Source organism: Myxine glutinosa, chromosome 1 (assembly GCF_964187855.1).
Source record: "Myxine glutinosa chromosome 1, kmMyxGlut1.1, whole genome shotgun sequence".
NCBI lineage: Eukaryota > Metazoa > Chordata > Myxini > Myxiniformes > Myxinidae > Myxine > Myxine glutinosa.
The window spans coordinates 378,499,243-378,518,642 of NC_136261.1; the positions used below are offsets into that span (position 1 = coordinate 378,499,243).

At 47.5% G+C, this 19,400-nt stretch overlaps 1 protein-coding gene and 1 long non-coding RNA gene across 5 annotated transcripts in view; one reads left to right on the forward strand and one right to left on the reverse strand.

The window, feature by feature from the left end:
* LOC137415872 (E3 ubiquitin/ISG15 ligase TRIM25) overlaps positions 1–19,400 on the forward strand; it is a 732,877-nt gene that overhangs the window by 334,116 nt on the left and 379,361 nt on the right. The window lies entirely within an intron of this gene.
* On the reverse strand, positions 1,882–6,975 carry LOC137418163 (uncharacterized). The gene is made up of 3 exons (XR_010982572.2): positions 6,822–6,975; positions 2,749–2,808; positions 1,882–2,290 (listed from the first exon to the last, which is right to left on the reverse strand). It is a non-coding gene; the product is annotated as an uncharacterized LOC137418163 (long non-coding RNA).

Sequence of the window (19,400 nt, forward strand, 5' to 3'; positions counted from 1 at the left end):
CAACCATGCAGTGGAATGGCCGCCAAGATCACCTGACCTCACACCATGTGATTATTTCCTTTGGGGACATTTAAAGAACAAGGTGTTGGTAACTCCTCCTGGTGATCTTGACGAATCGCAGGGCCGTATTCGACATGAAGTGGATGCTTTGCGCAATGACCCGGCTATGGTGAGACGAGCAGTTCAGGGCATGCTCGGCCATTGTGAGCTATGTGTTGAAAGGGGAGGTGAACGTGTTGAAGGTGTGGGTGCATAAAGGCCAATCATTCCTGAAAAAGTTCACATCTGACGTTCATTTTGCACCAATCATCCTGACTTGCATCGATTAGCCAAACTTGTAAAAATGCGATTTGAACTTGGCATTTTCAATGAACATGTATTCGGTCATGTGTGACAGCAATGATGCATGAAAGGCATCAATGGAAAGCTGAGGATCTCTTCATAATTGGTAAACCACATGTAAATTGTCAAACTAAATAACCTTTGCATATTAACCCCTTGAATTCGGATTACCTTTTTTTCTATACGCACTGTATAACTGGAATTTGAACTCTTCTTACCGCTGCCAGGAATGTAAAGTATAGAATTCAATAATTCTTGACCTGGTCCACCCCGAACACACCTTCCTCCCTACTTCCTCGGACCAGCTACAGCCACAACTCTTCTACCCCCCTCCCCCTCCTACAAAGCTAAACTCTCCTATAAAATAGAAAATCATTCCAAACAGGAAATTTACTGTTTTTAAGGATGTCATAATGGACACAAACACCAGACACAAATAACTAGTGCAACGTGTGTGAGCAGACGATGTAATCGACACCGCAGAAAATTGCAATAAACTCCGGAATTAATTAATTTATACGACATCTACAATCTATATTTTATTAACATTTATTTATATACCACAAATTCGTCTTTTGGCAAATATATTAACCTCCCCCCCCCCTAATCCTCTGCAGCTCCGCCAACTCCCCTCCTCCTCTCCCCACGTCCCGCTCAGCTCCACCAACTCCCCTCCCCACCCCCCCCCCCCCCACTGCAGTTCTCCACCCCCATCCCCAGCTGGGCAACCCCCTACCTTCCAGCCTGTCAACTCTCCTAACCACCCCACCCTGGCAATTCTTCGATCCACCCTTACCCTGCCCAAAAACTTTCCGACCCCCCCCCCCCCCCCCACCCCCTCCCTCTCTTCTCAATTCACCACTACCCATCCCCCCTTCCCCCTTGCCCACCCCCACCTCGAGCAATGTCTGGTACCCCTGCTAGCGGGGAACAATATGCGTACGCGCGTCTGCTCACACTGCATCAATGGGGAAATGATAATGGAGGAACAACGGGGAAATCTGAGACAAAGGCATCGCAAATGAGTGAATGAGTGACGGAAACGGAAAAGGGCAGAAGGGGATGAACAAGAGCAGAAGAGAGCGGAGTTGGGTATGGGGAAAAGGTTGAGGTGATGATGGGCAGCACTCTCAATTTCATTTTTTTGACCAAACCCTGAGTTCAGATATCCATCTTGTATCCGAAAGGCAATGGCAAACCCTTTACTGTAATCTTTACCAAGAGACTCCGTGAGCAACATCGAATCTGCACACGGAATAGTTTCCGTAGATATAGAAATTGATGGTTAATGGGAGTGTACATACATGATGGGCCAAATGTCCAGCTACATGATGGGCCAAATGTCCACCTGTATCTGCTTCTGGGTGCACAAGGCACGTCACATTTGAAGGAGAAGTTGATAAAGCGATTTTAAACATCGTCATCTGAACCTGGTTTGTGTCTCCGATGGAGGGTCTTGGTTATTCTCTCGGGATTTCCTGCAGAGCTCGAACATCGTCACCTCGCTGTGTGTAATTCCCAGATCTTTTCCCTGTCAAACGACTTCATGTGTTGAAAAAAAGGATTGTTTGGGTCCATGTGTTGTTTATTGACAGAGGAGTGCACAAGATTACAGAAATGAAGAAGATAAAAGATGGAGGAAAAGCAACAGGTGGACCTCGAGCGGGGATGATATCCACCATGGATCACTAAAGGGTTTGGATGAAGAACAACACCACAGAGGTCCCATTACCCTATGTAAAGGAAGCATCAGGACCTATGTTGGTCTTTCCCAAATCCAAGTTTTCCCTCCTGGTTTTCCAAATAATCTTTTATCACGAACGATATGTCCCGGCCTCGGCAATCTTGGGCACCATCCCAAAGCCTTTTTTCTTTCCCAGTCGAAACGGTCGTTCCATTTCGCGCGTCTTCTCAATCTTCCTTTTCCCAAAATCCCTTCACTCGATGTCTGCACGAGGAAAGGGAAAAGGTCATATAAGACAGAGTATAGGGTATAGCTACCACATGGGACCCAGTAAAGGGCCAAGGTACCACAACCTGCACCTTATAATCAGCAGCTACACTGTTGTGTTACTGGACCATCATTTTCATGTCAAGGAATTCCTGAACTTGAGAAACGAATGGTTTGCATTGTACCAGCATACACACTCCCACAGGTGTACATGCCAGCAGGTGCACCTGGCCGCAGATGTACACACCTGCTTGTGCACACCACCATTTTGAAACACCACATATGTTCATGCAAAACTTGATACTGTGTGATCCATAGGACCAAACATTGTGTGTTACTCCACGCACACTCATGACTGTCAAAGGTTTCCATGAATATTTCCCAAAACAAACAAGTTTGTGAAATCATGTTCAAGATTAAGATCCATCAGGAAAACACCACAAAGGGATACCTACTGCACTGGGCAGGTAAGAGGGACCGTGGATGGTGCTGCTTGGATTGGCAAGGTTTGTTATCTGAAGAACACACAAACAAATGGCGGATTAATATGAGGTGTTACTAGAGACAAAGTTTGTTATAATAACACAACGCGATCCCAAGTACCTGATGTTAGCCACGTGTAGTTCACACAATCGTGATTCAAATATAACTTGTGTTTTTATCAATGGCAGAGTAATGATCCTTCATTCATCATCTTTGAACCGATTTGTCATTATCGTGTTGGAAACAAATACTCATAATCACGTGGTTTTTGCTTCACCACATGAGCTGAAAATCAGGATGGTGGTAAATGAGATCCCAAAGATGGTGTAACAGCTGATGATCCTATGTTTTTGTTGCGATATTCCCCCTTCCCCACCCCTGACATCCTCACTGAAGTAAATGTTACTATCAGGAATTTAAATGGCGTGGCACGATCTGATCGTTACATTCACCTGATTTAACATGTTATAAGGTCATGCATGGTCTATTCGGTTCATTCACCTGATCGAACATGTTATAAGGTCATGCACGGTCTCATCGTTTCATTCACCTGATCTAACATGTTATAATATGCATGTTCTGATCCTTTCAATGACCTGATTTTACATGTTATAATGTCATGCATGGTCGGATACTTTCAATGACCTGATCTAACATGTTATAATATCATGCATGTTCTGATCCTTTCATTGACCTGATCTAACGTGTTATATTGTTATGCATGGTCTGATACTTTCAATGACCTGATCCAACATGTTATGATATCATGCATGTTCTGATCCTTTCATTGACCTGATCTAACGTGTTATATTGTCATGCATGGTCTGATAATTTAATTGACCTCATCTAACATGTTATAATATCATGCATGTTCTGATCCTTTCAATGACCTGATTTTACATGTTTAATGTCATGCATGGTCTGATCCTTTCAATGACCTGATCTAACATGTTAAAATGTCATATACGGTCTGATCCTTTCAATGACCTGATCGAACATGTTATAATGTCATGCATGGTCTGATACTTTAATTGACCTCATCTAACATGTTATATTATCATGCATGTTCTGATCCTTTCAATGACCTGATTTTACATGTTATATTGTCATGCATGGTCTGATACTTTCAATGACCTAATCTAACATGTTATAATGTCATGCATGGTCTGATACTTTAATTGACCTCATCTAACATGTTATAATATCATGCATGTTCTGATCCTTTCAATGACCTGATTTTACATGTTATAATGTCATGCATGTTCTGATCCTTTCAATGACCTGATCTAACATGTTATAATATCATGCATGTTCTGATCCTTTCATTGACCTGATCCAACATGTTATATTGTCATGCATGGTCTGATCCTCTCATTGACCTGATCTAACATGTCATATTGTCATGCATGGTCTGATCCTTTCATTGACCTAATCTAACATGTTATATTGTCATGCATGTTCTGATCCTTTCAATGACCTGATCTAACATGTTATAATATCATGCATGTTCTGATCCTTTCATTGACCTGCTCTAACATGTTATATTGTCATGCATGGTCTGATCCTCTCATTGACCTGATCTAACATGTTATATTGTCATGCATGGTCTGATCCTTTCAATGACCTGATCGAACATGTTATATTGTCATGCATGGTCTGATCCTTTCATTGACCTGATCTAACATTTTATATTGTCATGCATGTTCTGATCCTTTCAATGACCTGATCGAACATGTTATATTGTCATGCATGGTCTGATCCTTTCATTGACCTGATCGAACATGTTATATTGTCATGCATGGTCTGATCCCTTCATTGACCTGATCTAACATGTTATATTGTCATGCTCGTTTCATGGTCTGATCCTATCATTGACCCGATCTAACATGTTATATTGTCATGCTCGTTTCATGGTCTGATCCCTTCATTGACCTGATCTAACATGTTATATTGTCATGCATGGTCGAATCCTTTCATTGACCTGATCTAACATGTTATATTGTCATGCATGGTCGAATCCTTTCAATGACCTGATCTAACATGTTATATTGTCATGCATGGTCTGATCCTTTCATTGACCTGATCGAACATGTTATATTGTCATGCATGGTCCGATCCCTTCATTGACCTGATCTAACATGTTATATTGTCAAGCTCGTTTCATGGTCTGATCCCTTCATTGACCTGATCTAACATGTTATATTGTCATGCTCGTTTCATGGTCTGATCCTTTCATTGACCGAAGCTTACATACCGTAAGTAAAAGAAATAATAATTGGCAATAATAATAAGGTTAATAATATCACTCCCCCAGCTACTCCCGTAGTGAGCAGGTGTACTAGTTTAAAAAATACACCAATCATTGAAAGTTACAGCTGATAGGCTGCAGGTGTGATGATGATGATCGTGTCAGTGTGCAAGTATATACAGTGCGAGAACGGATTGACTACAGTGTGAGGATTGATTGGCTGTGTAGTAACTATGATGATTGGCTGTGTAGTAAGTATTATGATTGGCTGTGCATTAACTATTATGATGATTGGCTGTGCACAATGATGTTTGATTGACTGTATAATATGATTGGCTGTGTAGTATTATGATTGATTGGCTGTATAATATGATTGGCCGTGTAGCAAGTATTATGCTGGATTGGCTGTATAGTATGGATTATTATGATTGATTGGCTGTGTAGTAAGTATTATGATTGGCTGTGCATTAACTATTATGATGATTGGCTGTGTAGTAAGTATTGGGATTGGCTGTGCACAATGATGTTTGATTGACTGTATAATATGATTGGCTGTGTAGTATTATGATTGATTGGCTGTATAATATGATTGGCCGTGTAGCAAGTATTATGCTGGATTTGCTGTATAGTAAGGATTATTATGATTGATTGGCTGTGCAGAATGATAATTGATTGACTGTATAATATGATTGGCAGTGTAGTATTAGGATTGATTGGCTGTATAATAAGGATTATTATGATTGATTGGCTGTATAATATGATTGGCCGTGTAGCAAGTATTATGCTTGATTGGCTCTATAGTAAGGATTATTATGATTGATTGGCTGTGCAGAATGATGATTGATTGACTGTATAATATGATTGGCTGTGTATTCAGTATTAAGATGGATTGGCTGTATAGTAAGGATTATTATGATTGATTGGCTCTGCAGAATGATGATTGATTGACTGACTGTATAATATGATTGGCTGTGTAGTAAGTAATATGATTGATTGGCTGTATAGTAAGGATTATTATGATTGATTGGCTGTGTAGTAAATATTATGATGATTGACTGTTTAATATGATTGGCTGTGTAGTACATATTATGATTGGATGTGTAGTAAATATTATGATTGGCTGTGTAGTAAATATTATGATTGATTGGCTGTGTAGAAAGTATTATGATTGGTTGGCTGTATAGTAAGGATTATTATGATTGATTGGCTGAGTACTAAATATTATGATTGACTGTATAATATGATTGGCTGTGTAGTAAGTATTATGATTGGCTGTGAAGTAAATATTATGATTGGATGTGTTGTAAATATTATGATTGGCTGTGTAGTAAGTATTATGATTGATTGGCTGTATAGTAAAGATTACTATGATTGATTGGCTGAGTCCTAAATATTATGATGATTGATTGGCTGTGTAGTAAGTATTATGATTGATTGGCTGTATAGTAAAGATTACTATGATTGATTGGCTGAGTCCTAAATATTATGATGATTGATTGGCTGTGTAGTAAGTATTATGATTGATTGGCTGTATAGTAAGGATTACTATGATTGATTGGCTGAGTCCTAAATATTATGATTGACTGTATAATATGATTGGCTGTGTAGTAAGTATTATGATTGGCTGTGAAGTAAATATTATGATGATTGATTGGCTGTGTAATAAGTATTATGATGATTGACTGTATAATATGATGGCTGTGTAGTAAGGACAATTTCGATGAAACTGGTCTGACGGTATGAGGCCTCGCTCTATGATTCGCACACCTTGAATTGCTGTCTGCGGAAGGGACTCACCTGTTGTCGATGTATCTGTTCCTCTTTCCATGAGGTGCTGTCGTTCCGATGTTTTTGTCCGTGTCCGAACGTGGCACAGACAAAGCACAACAATGCCAGCTGCAGTGATGCCATGACGAGGATCGGACTCCCAGAGAGTAACAGAAACCAGGAGGGACTGACTTATATTTAGGAGAGATAAATAAATAATTCCGGTGATGAAGAAGAAGAAGGTGAGAGAAAAACGGATGTTTAAGCTGCAATAAGGGACTGGTTAAGAGGGGGACACAGATAAGGTAGTTTATTTCCAACATTGGTTTATGAAGAAACCTTGTGGCTTTGATTTTGGAACAAATTACACATTTTTACTCAAGGTTACTTAAACTTTGGTGTGGCAGAAAGAAAAGCGAATTCTCTTTATAGTGGGGGGGCCAATGTAGCAGATTGAAATGCCCGGTGAAATTGCTTGTTAATTTTTGGACACTGGTTGGGCTGTCTTTAGGGATGATATAAGTTCTAGAAAAAATATGTCTCCAATTGTTTCAAGTTCTTTATGGCGGCCATTTTGGATTTTCAAAATGGCGGATGTCGAAAACGTAAAATTCCATTATCTTGGCTTCTAAATGACCTAGAGTTTCGATTCTGGTGTCCAGTTGTACATTTTTGGGGATAGAGAATTGAATGAAACCTTCTTTAATAACCTACAAGGGATAAAAATAGGTTTTTATGGCACAGCCGAACCAGTGTCCAAAATCTAACTTAATGCACATCTATCTTAATTGTTATTTGTTATTTGTATGTTCCAGATTCGTGACCCTGAGCTATGATGGAGCCAAAAAGCAAGAAAACCAAGAAAGAAACTGATTTCACACTTTGCATTCAGTGCCAGGATCCCCAAGGTGCACTCGTGACTGAGCCAGCACTGGGCTCATATGCAAAGTTTCTCCAGTTCATCCAGGAGAGGGCACGATATGGTGATGCCGACTTCAAACAGATCAGCGAACGATTAAGCTGTTTCACTGCCACTGACTTGAGGAACAATAAAGCAAAGTGGCACCGGGCATGTTATGGATCTACATGCAACACTGCTCACCTGGAGCGTGCTAGAGTTCGCCACCAGAAAGCCTGCGAACATGGCGACACCCAGCATCTTCATAAGAGGTGTGGACGTCCTTCTTCTGCACCTGCCGCTGCAAGTACCTCAGGTTCTACGCAAGACGAGACTCTTCGCTTCACACGTTCATCATCAACTCCATTCAACAGAGACCTTTGTTTCTTCTGTCAAGAGGTCACTAAGGAAAGTGTACATGTTGTATGCACGTTCAACGCAGGTAAACAGCTGAAGAAAGCTGTTGAAGAAGGCAGCAACCACAAGTGGAAAGTTCAGCTGAGTGCTGCCATCAGTGCACATGATGCTCATGCGATCGACGTCAAGTATCATCTCCCATGCTGGGTGCAGAATGTCCAACGTGCTCCCAAGAGTGGGACATCAAGTGATGACAAAGAACACATACTGCAAGAAACTAATGTTATCAAAATAGCCGCAGACATTGAGTTTGTCAGCCTTGTTCGCTCTCTACTCCAAGCTGGTGAAATTCTCAACATGTCTAACCTGAAGTCGGTTTACTCCAGGATTCTTGACAATAATGGTGTGCACAATGTCCCATCACCTACTACCCAAGGCATGAAGGAGAAAATCAACTCTCACATTGATGACGTTCACTTCATGAAACCAAAACGTCGAAACGAGTCAGACTGTGTATTCTCCACTGCCGTGCGTGATGCAGCTGTCGAAGATGCAATGACGAAGACAAATGAAAAAAACATCGAACAACTGTTTGAGAGTGCCTCTGTTCTCCGCAGTGCCATTGCTTGTCAGAACAAGCACCCATGGCAATTTGAAGGAGAAATGAACACTGATGATGCTGAAAAGCATGTACCCAAAGTACTCTATGCTTTCCTCCGCTGGCTACTGGAAGGACCAGCCACGAGCATTGAGCCAGAGACTATGCGCTCAGCCACTATTCATCGAGATGTTATAACCATCAGTCAGAACATCATGTACGGCTACAAGTCAAAACGCCAAGTCACGTACAAGCCCAAAGAGCCAGATGCACCATTCCGCCATCGCTTAGAATGGCCACAGCAGCTTGCCGTTGCCATTGTAGTCCATCAGTCCACCAGAAACAAGAAGCTTCTGGATTTCCTGCATGGGTTCGGTCTGTCTGTTGATTATAGTCGGATCTTGCGGTTGGAGACACAGCTGGCCAACTCAGTCATAGAGTCTACGACAGAACAGGGTGTATACTTTCCAAGAACCATGCGCATAGGGACGTTTGTCTTCTTTGCAGTGGACAACAGTGACTTCAATGAAGACACACCTGATGGGAAGCGGACACTCCATGCTACAGCCTGGGCACTCTACCAACGACGGGAACATGCACCCTCCACAGATGAACATAGAACACTGACACTACATGACCGAAAGGCCAGACACCGCTCACTCAAGGTTCTGACTGCTCCAGACTTTGTTCCTTGCCAAGCACCAAACAAACAATCTGCCACAGGTACCACGTATAGCTTCAAGACACGGTCAAACCCAGATGTCACCAAGCCGTACTCTGCGACGGACACAGTGTGGCTACTTTCACGCACAATCATGCGAACAGCTGAAGCTGAGGACGTACAAGACGACATCATCCCACCAGATGACCAGCTGCAAGCTGCAGAACCCCAGCATGCTGACCCTGTTGGGTCACTCGTCCACGATCCAAAACAACCACCTGGCAGTAGGATCAAGCATCACGATATCCCAACTTGGACAGCCTACAACTCACTGCTCTCCTCTTCGAAGCCTCTGACAGAGGTCAACGCCCTGCCATTGGTAGCAGCACCAGCCCATGAATGGCAAACACTGATAACAGTCTTGAAACAGACACAGCAAATCAACTGCATGGTCATGGGTCCCGATAGGAAGACAGTGATCACCTTAGACATGGCCCTGTATGAGCGAGCCAAACAGCTGGAGATGACCAGAGATGACTGCAAAGGCAAGTGGGTACTGCGACTAGGGGAGATGCACACTGTGATGGCTGCACTGAGGGCTGCTGGGAATGCCATAGAGGACAGTGGTCTTGACGAGGCTTGGTCTGAGGCTGATATCTATGGCCCAACAACGACCAGACAAATACTGGAAGCCAAGCACATGAAGAGGGCTTTGGAGGCCCACATCACCACTGTCCAAGCCCTCTTCGACCTCTATGTGGACGAATTCTTCCAAGAGCATCCCCATCTGAGGGGCCCATGTACCCAGTCAGCACAACAGGTTGCCCAGAGCTGTCATCTACACAACCGAGAGGAGATGACAAGCGCGCAGAACAACATGCTAGCTGTCCTCGAGTCAAACGAAGTCCTGGAGGCCATGGCAAAGTTTGATGAGAGGAAAGAAGCCAAGAGTCCACTGTTCAAGTTTGTGCGACGCTACATGCGGATGATAATGCTGATATACACATTCATCCGTGCCACCCGTGATGGACAATTTGAGCTTCACCTGTCTTCACTGGATGAGATGTGCATATACTTCTTTGCACATGACAAACAGAAATATGCCAGGCTGACTCCCCGGTACCTTGCAGAGAAAATCCAAGATGGCTGCCATAAGAACCCTTTTGATCATATGTAGGTGTATAAATGTGTGTTTATTGGATTAAGTATCCGCAAATATGTACATTTGGACACCAAAATTAACACTCTAGGTCATTTAGAAGCCAAGATAATGACAATTTCGGTTTTCAACAAACGCCATTTTGATAATCCAAAATGGCCGCTATAAAGAACTTGAAAAAAATGGAGACATATTTTTTCTACAACTTCTATCATCCCTAAAGACAACCCAACCAGTGTCCACAAATTAACATTTGAATTCAACGGGAAAACATTGGCCCCCCCACTATTATTTATTTATGTCCTTTTTTGGTATACATGGTCGAGGCTGTGGTTCTAGATATAGAACCTTCCCACGGGAGGATCCAGGGGGGTTCACTGGTTGCACGTGAACCCCCGCCCCCTCCCTTTCCCCCACGCCCCCCCTACCTTTTTTTACCTGCGCCATCTGGAATGGACAGAGGTTGTTTTCACCGCTGTCAGTTTGTTTGCGTGCAGGATATCTGAAAAGTTATTGACGGATTTAGATGAAATCTGTTGAGAATGTGTCATGGACGATTTGATTTGAATTTTGTGAAAATCCGAACCCGGATCGGATACGAGAATTATTAATTTTTTAATGTCATTCTTCTCCATTGAGAGATAGGGCAACAACGATATTTCAAATGGTTGTGGATGGATTCGGCCGAAACTTGGTGGGCACGTTCAGTTTGTGAGAAGGAAGAATTGGTTCGATTTTGGTGAAGATCTGAATACGGATCCAGACATGAGAATTTTTTAGGTATTCTTCACCATGGAGTAATTGGTCTAAAAACGACATAGAGAATTTTTCAAAAACTTGTGGCCAGATTCGAACGAAACTTGGTGGGCAGGTTGGGTTTGTGACAAGGACAAATCGATTCGATTTTGGTGAAGATCCGGATCAGGATCCAGATTCGATAATTATTTAATTTTATAATTTATTTATTCACCATTGAGTGATAGGTTTAAAAACAATATACTGTATATAATGATATCTCAAAAAGTTGTGGACGTTTTATAACTAAACTTGGTGGATGAGTTGGTTAGGCGACAATAAGAATCCAATGAGATTTTGGTTCAGGTCCGAATCCAGATCCGGTTTATCAGTGGGTTACAAAACGTAAACTGTTCAACCTGGCAGAGGTATGCTCTCTACTGAGTGCCTTTCTAGTCTGTCACATGATCGTCCTGTGAGATATCATTGGACAATGGACAACGATTCTGCATCATTTTCTTTCACGCAGCAATTAATTCAATCCACGCTACTTTACGTTACAGACAAGACAATACGTGAATTGTGAATAAATTCAAAAGAACGGGATCTGTTGATGATGAACCAAGATCTGTTGGCTTATGAAATTTTCTTTCAAACTTCTCTCTAATTTCTTTGTATTTCTTTCCTTGAATACGCAATGTTACCACCATCACATGTTCTTGCACATTCATCTTCATGGGATCTGCAATAAAAATCAATAAAAACCGTTAATTCACTGAAATAGACAGGGACTTTATAAACACCCTGTATTTTAACCTCAAGTGAACCCCCCCTAAAAAAATTCTGTATACGTCTCGGCTTCCCCATTGTTTTGATCCGTACTCCAACCTCATTCCCTTCCCAAACCAACCGTTCCTAACTCCAACCTCATTCCTTTTCTAATTCACCAACCAATATTCAAACCTTTCTTTCCAACAGCCACATCACTGTACCCAGGCACCTTTTAATAGCACATTCTCAAAACACTTGAATTCAAATAATCACTCAAGTGCAATCAGACAACATGGTATTCATAGAATACTTACCCTTCGCAGTCAACGTGGTATGAGCCAACTGTTCTGTTTTTGCTTTTTTTTTGCTTTGATCCAATATGGCTGCCAGACCGCGTGAGCGATGACATCATTAATTTATATTCTATAATATAATTATTGCCGAGATCATGCTCAGGAAATTTCAAACTAATCAGACTAAGCGTTGTCCATGTCGAATTATGATGTCATAATTAAGGCACGAATGACATCATCGTTAACAACACTTATTCCACATGCAGAGTTCTTTACAATGAGCCACGTTTCAATTATTTCCATGAAGCGGTTTCGGAGATATAGATGTGCAACGTTTTTTGTTTTTTCCAAGATGGCGCCTGTACCACCTATGACGTCATAATTATCATTAAAATATTCTACAGGACGAGGCACTCCTTTGGTGAAAATTTTGTGTCCATCAGACCAACAATTGAAGGGAAAAAAATTCACACCGATTGGATGAAGCGTTGTACTTGTCGAATTATGATGTCATAATGAAGGCACCGATAACATCATCAACATATGTTATTCCCCATGGGAAGTACTTGACAATGAGTCATGTTTCAATTATTTCCATTGAGTGGTTTCAGAGATACAGAGGTGTAATGTTTTTCCAAGTTGGCGTTCATACCACATAACCTATGACGTCATAAGTATGAATACAATAAATTCTACAAGCGGAGGCGCTCCTATGGCAAAATTTCATGACAAACAGATGAACGGTTGCCGAAAAAATTGATTTTAAGAATTCAGACACACATACGCAACCTATCGGCAAAGCCTTCTTTTCGCTTTGCGAGCGCAGGGTCATAATTGCCAAAGCATGGCTGCAATAACCACCATTCTGGAATCCCAGTTTTAGCAGCATCGAGGAGGTGGATTGGCCCCACCACCACACACTCGAGTGAAGAATCTGCATGGTGGGATTGAAGCAGCACACATCAGAGAGTCGGGTTTGGCTGGATGTGGAGAGCGGACGTGCAGTCCAAGGGCTTGTATGGTATGTGGATTGTTTGGTATTTTTGTGCAGTCTGTGGATGGTTCACCCTTTCGTGCAGCTTGAGTCGGGGGGCCGTTCGCCATGCACAGTGTGTGTATCAATAAATATTGGATAGACAGGACGTTTCACCCCCACTGATTTGCTCCAACAGATAGCCGAATCCCACCTGCGGTTTCGCTCCACTGTATGTAATAAGTAAACAATGTGGAGACGGGAGTGCGGTTCCTCAGTTGGTACACCAAACCATCAGTGAGGTAATTCGTATTAATTGGACACGAGGACCCTGCTAGGTTTGGTGGCCCCCGGTTGCTGAGGAACCCGTCAGGTCACGGGGCTATCCATGACTGGCAGCTTCAGGGTCGGAAATCGAGTGGCGGGTCCGAGCGATCCCCCCTCATGCATCCTGGCGCGCTCCCTCCAAGCACGTAGCAATTTTATTATGTTTAATTTGCTGTTTGTTTACAGAAGAAAAGAATCACCTGTAACATACTATGATGTTGAAAGAGCTGGGGCTCCCACGTCGATCGGAAGAATGGACGCGACAAAAAGCTGGAATTCATCCGAGTTGCTTTAATCAAACCAAACACTCAGGCACTCTGAAAAGCCCGTTTATCGGGCAGCAATATATATACATATTATCCCGGAGCGTTTGCCCAGGAAAAGCGAGAGGGGGCGTGGCCCAGCGTCCTGGCTGCGGCCTGGCAAGTTGAGGGCGAGCCTGCCCGGGCGTCCTGGACGAGCCCGGCATGGTGATCGCTCCGCGTCCTTGATAGGTGCAAGGCGATTGTGAAAACCCAGCGGTAGCCGCTACACACGTCCCCCCAGAATCGACTTGCACCGGCAGGGTCAATTTGAGGGGGGTCCTGATGACCCGGCCGAAGCGACCCCTGGCGGGTCGTGGGAGGGAGTCCGGTGTGGTGGTGGGCGGTCGAGTGGGGGGCACCCTGGACGGGGGGCGGCCTCGCCGCGGCAGAAGGGCCACCCGTGGTGGGTGGTCGACGTCCACGTGCGCCGGCTTGAGGCGGTCCACCGCAATCCGGTCTGACCTGCCGCCGATGTCGATGACGAACGACTTGTCGTCCCGTCGCAGCAGCCGGAAGGGCCCGTCGTACGGCGGCCAGAGTGGCCCCCGATGTGCGTCGTGACGCACAAAAACATACTCCGCTGTGCGAAGTGCTGGGGGGACGTAGGACTGGGGGTCACCATGGTGGGATGTTGGCACGGGGGCAAACCGTCGGGCGGCCTCCTGGATGTCCGAGCGCTGGTGAGCTGCGGACCAGGGACTGGTAGCGTCGGGCACGAATTCGCCCGGGACGCGTAGCGCCTGGCCATAGACAAGCTCGGCGGTGGATGCCTGGAGGTCCTCCTTGGGGGCCGTGCGGAGGCCCAAAAGGACCCACGGCAGCCGGTCGGCCCAACTGCCGTCTTGAAGGTCGGCCATGAGCGCGACCTTCATGGAGCGGTGGAATCGCTCGCACAACCCGTTTGCTTGGGGGTGGTAGGCCGTAGTACGGTGGAGCTTGACCCCCAGGTTGCGGGCGACCGCGCCCCACAGCTCGGAGGTGAACTGTGGTCCGTGGTCTGACGAGATGTCCGCCGGTGCGCCGAAGCGGGCGACCCAGGTGGCGATGAAAGCCTGCGCCACGTCGGCGGTGGTGGTGGAGACGAGGGGAACGGCCTCCGGCCACCTGGTGGTCCTGTCCACCATGGTGAGCAGGTGTGTGAACCCCCGTGACGGGGGTAGGGGGCCCACCAGATCCACGTTGACGTGGACGAAACGTCGTTCGGGCACGGTGAAAGGTGCCAGCGGGGCCTGGGTGTGTCGGTGGACCTTGGCCCATTGGCAGGCCATGCAGGTGCTGGTCCAATCGCGGACGTCCCGACGAAGGCCGTGCCAGACGAATCGCGCTGACACCAGCTTCTGGGAAGCTTTCCGGCCCGGGTGGGAAAGGCCGCGGAGGGAGGCGAAGATGCGGCGTTGCCAGGTGACGGGCACGATGGGGCGAGGCTGGCCTTGGGAGACGTCGCAGAGCAGGACAGTGTCCGCGAAGGGGATGTCGGCCAGGCGGAGGCCCGTGTCCGCCGCCCGGAGGGCTTGCACCGTGGTGTCGGTGGTTTGGTCCGCCGCCATAAGCGCAAAGTCCACACCCAGGTGGACCGCGTTCGCGCTGGCCCGGGAAAGACAGTCGGCCACGGCGTTGTTTTTGCCGGCGACGTGCCGGATGTCCGTGGTAAACTCCGACACGGCGGAGAGGTGGCGCTGTTGGCGGGCCGACCACGGCTCCGTGACCTTGGCCATGGCGTAAACCAACGGCTTGTGGTCGACGAACGCCGTGAAAGGTCGGCCCTCCAGGAGGTGGCGGAAATGGCGGACGGCCAGGTGTAGACCGAGGAGCTCCCGGTCAAACGTGCTGTATTTGAGCTCGTTCGGCCGGAGCTGCCGGCTGAAAAAAGCGAGTGGCTGCCAAACCCCGTTCACCCATTGCTCATGTACGGCGCCCACCGCGTAGTCGGAGGCATCCGTGGTGAGGGCAATGGGAGCGTTGAGCACCGGGTGAGCGAGCAGTGTTGCGTCAGCGAGGGCCCGCTTTGAGCTTTGGAAGGCCGCATCCATTGCTGCGGACCAGGCGATGTCGTGCCTGGCCGGCTTGCCCCGGAGGGCTTCGTAGAGGGGCCGCATGAGTTGAGCAGCGCGGGGCACGAAGCGGTGATAAAAATTCACCATTCCCAGGAATTCCTGCAGGGCCTTTATGGTGCGGGGACGCGGGAACATGGTGATGGCCTCGACCTTGGTTGGCAGCGGCACGGCCCCGTTCTTGGTGATGTGGTGGCCCAAAAAATCAACGGCCGTCGTGCCGAAGTGGCATTTGGCCGGGTTGACAATGAGGCAGTGCTCGCTGAGGTGCCCGAACAGTGTTCGGAGGTGGAGGAGGTGCTCGGCCCGGGACGTGCTGGCGACGAGGATGTCGTCCAGGTAAACGAAAAGGAACGGCAGGTCACGCAGCACGCCGTCCATCAAGCGCTGGAACGCCTGAGCCGCGTTCTTGAGACCAAACGGCATCCGCAAGAATTCGAATAAGCCGAACGGCGTGATGACTGCCGTTTTAGGGACGTCGGCCGCCCTGACAGGTACCTGGTGATATCCCCGTATGAGATCAATTTTCGAAAAAATGACCCGTCCCGCCAGACGGGCGGAGAAGTCTTGGATATGCGGGATCGGGTACCTGTCGGGGGTGGTAGCGTCATTGAGATGGTGGTAGTCGCCACACGGGCGCCATCCACCCCCCGGCTTTGGCACGATGTGCAGTGGCGAGGCCCACGCGCTATCGGAGCGCCGCACGATGCCGAGGTGCTCCAACGCGTCGAATTCGGCCTTCGCCACGGCGAGCTTGGCTGGGTCGAGGCGGCGGGCCCTGGCGTAGACCGGCGGGCCCGTGGTTGGTATGTGGTGCTCGATCCCATGCCGTACTGCGACGGCCGAAAACGTCGGCCGCGTGAGGGCCGGGAACTCCGTGAGCAGGCGAGCAAACTCGTTCGCCGCCGGGACGGCGCATGCCAGCTTGGTCGGCGCAGAGCTGCTCAATGTGCATACCAGGGAGCTGAAGGTTTCGGTGTTGATTAAACGACGCCGTTGGACGTCCGCCAGCAGTCCGTGTGCGCAGAGGAAGTCGGCGCCTAGCAGAGCCATGGGCACGTTTGCGGTTACAAACGTCCAAGCAAAGCGTTGGCCGCCGAAGCAGAGGGTGACGTTGCGCGGGCCGAAGGTGCGGATGGTCGATCCGTTGGCCGCAACAAAGGAGGGGCCGCAAACCGCGGATTGCCTGTCCTGGTCAGAGGCGGGTATGACGCTCAGTTGGGCGCCGGTGTCGCACAGGAAGCGCCGTCCGGACGCTTTATCCGTGATGAACAGTAAGTTGCCCGTGTGGCCGGCGCTCATGGCTGGTAATGAACGCCGGCCCGGCCGTTTCCCGGCCTGCCGAAGGTGCACGGGGGTCGGCATGTCCGGGCCTTCTGTCCAAACCTGGCATGATAGTAACACCACGCTTGGTCAGGTGGAGGCCCAGGTCGTCGTGCTGGAGGTGGTCGGCTCGGTGTAGCGGCCGCCAATTGCGTCGGCAGTTCGGTCGTCGACCGTGCCGGGTGCTCGGGCGCCATGGGTGTTGCGTCGGATGGCGGTGGGTCCCATGTCGCCGCTGCGATGCGCTGCCCTGCGGCGTAGATCTTGTCGGCTTCTCTGGCAAGGGCCCGGGGATCTGTGATCGTCGTGCTTGCCAGGGCGAGGCGTACCGGGTTAGGCAGCTGACGGAGGAACAGCTCCCGGAACAGGAATGCCGGAGAGTGCTCGCCGAGCAGTGAAAGCATGTAGTCCATTCGCTCGGAAGGGCGCGTGTCGCCGAGCTCGGGCAGGTCGAGCAGGCACCGTGCGCGTTCCGCCAATGGGAGGGCGAAAGCGTCGAGGAGAAGCTTCTTAATCGCGCCGTATTTGTCAGCGGCTGGTGGGCTCTCGAGGAGGCTCAGGCCGCGGGCCGCGGTGGCCGAACCGAGCGCTGCTACCACATGGTGGAAGCGGGTGTCGTCGGCCGTGATGCCTCGCAGGGCGAACAGGGAATCCGCCTGTGCGAACCAAACCGCCGCGTGAGCCTCCCAGAAGGTAGGCAGTTTAAGGGCGACTGCCGTCTCCATGTCGGTAGGTCACCAATGAAGGAGCTGGGGCTCCCACGTCGATCGGAAGAATGGACGCGACAAAAAGCTGGAATTCATCCGAGTTGCTTTAATCAAACCAAACACTCAGGCACTCTGAAAAGCCCGTTTATTGGGCAGCAATATATATACATATTATCCCGGAGCGTTTGCCCAGGAAAAGCGAGAGGGGGCGTGGCCCAGCGTCCTGGCTGCGGCCTGGCAAGTTGAGCGCGGGCCTGCCCGGGCGTCCTGGACGAGCCCGGCATGGTGATCGCTCCGCATCCTTGATAGGTGCAAGGCGATTGTGAAAACCCAGCGGTAGCCGCTACAATGTCATATCCTTTTCCGGGCTCCGCCACCTGTTGGGCTCCCGAGGGCTTTTTCCTGTGTCGTCACTTCCGGGAATAAACCGCTGTTTGGACGCTTGCTTTGTGTCTCTGAATCCCTCCATTTGCGATGCCATCAGTCTCGTAAGGACTTTACATCACCAGACTCCAATCAATAGCTTAGCTTCAAATGGAGATTGTCAGTCCGGACGAAGGAGACGCATCAGCTGTTTATGTCATATCTCCAAAGAGGAAGAAATATACGAACTTTGATCGTTGTATTATCTGTCAGACAGATACTGACAAGACTCTGCTAAGACCACGAGTCGTCACTCAAGACGTATTTCGCCATTGGAAATAGGTGATGGTGACCTATTTGATCTCTACAGACCAGATATAGACCGTCTTGCGGACCTACCCATTCTTTGGCATTCCAAATGTTACGAATCATGTTCTAGTGCATTGAAATTGCACTCTTTCCAACAATGAAAGCATGCTTCATCTCCAAGGCCATCAGAAGCATCTGTCAGCAGAGATGCCGGCTCCTGTGGCTCTGCTGAGACATCAAGGGTGTCCCGGTCAAAAACAACGCGCACTGACTGGTCCAAGTTTCTCTTTTGTAAAAACAAAATGCACAGGAAGGTGAAGTAGATGGTGGCTGCCAGTACTTTTCAAGCTGCCGATGCCACCCTGAAGGCTGCAGAAAAACAATGTGACAAAGACATGCTACTCGTACTTCGTGGTCCCAATAATGATCTGGTAGCTGCAGGGGCCAAATACCGCAAAGCGTTATAATCCTCGTATGTCAACAAGACAAACCTGAAATTTACTGGATACAAGGAGGAGACAGGCAAAAGTACATATACTGCAGCTTTAAGCGAACTAGCTGCAGACATTGGACCTGATTATGGAGGCAGGCAAGGCCTTCCACATGGTGTTACTGCTGATCAAATACAAGACCCTGGTGAAAGAGACATGGATTCAGAATCCTATACTGGTCAGCGATTCAAACTGTGACTGAAAAAAACACTTTAGCAGAGATATTGTGTTTCAGCAGCCATATGACGGCTCCCAATATGAGTTACTGTACTCCAACTCCATTTCGCT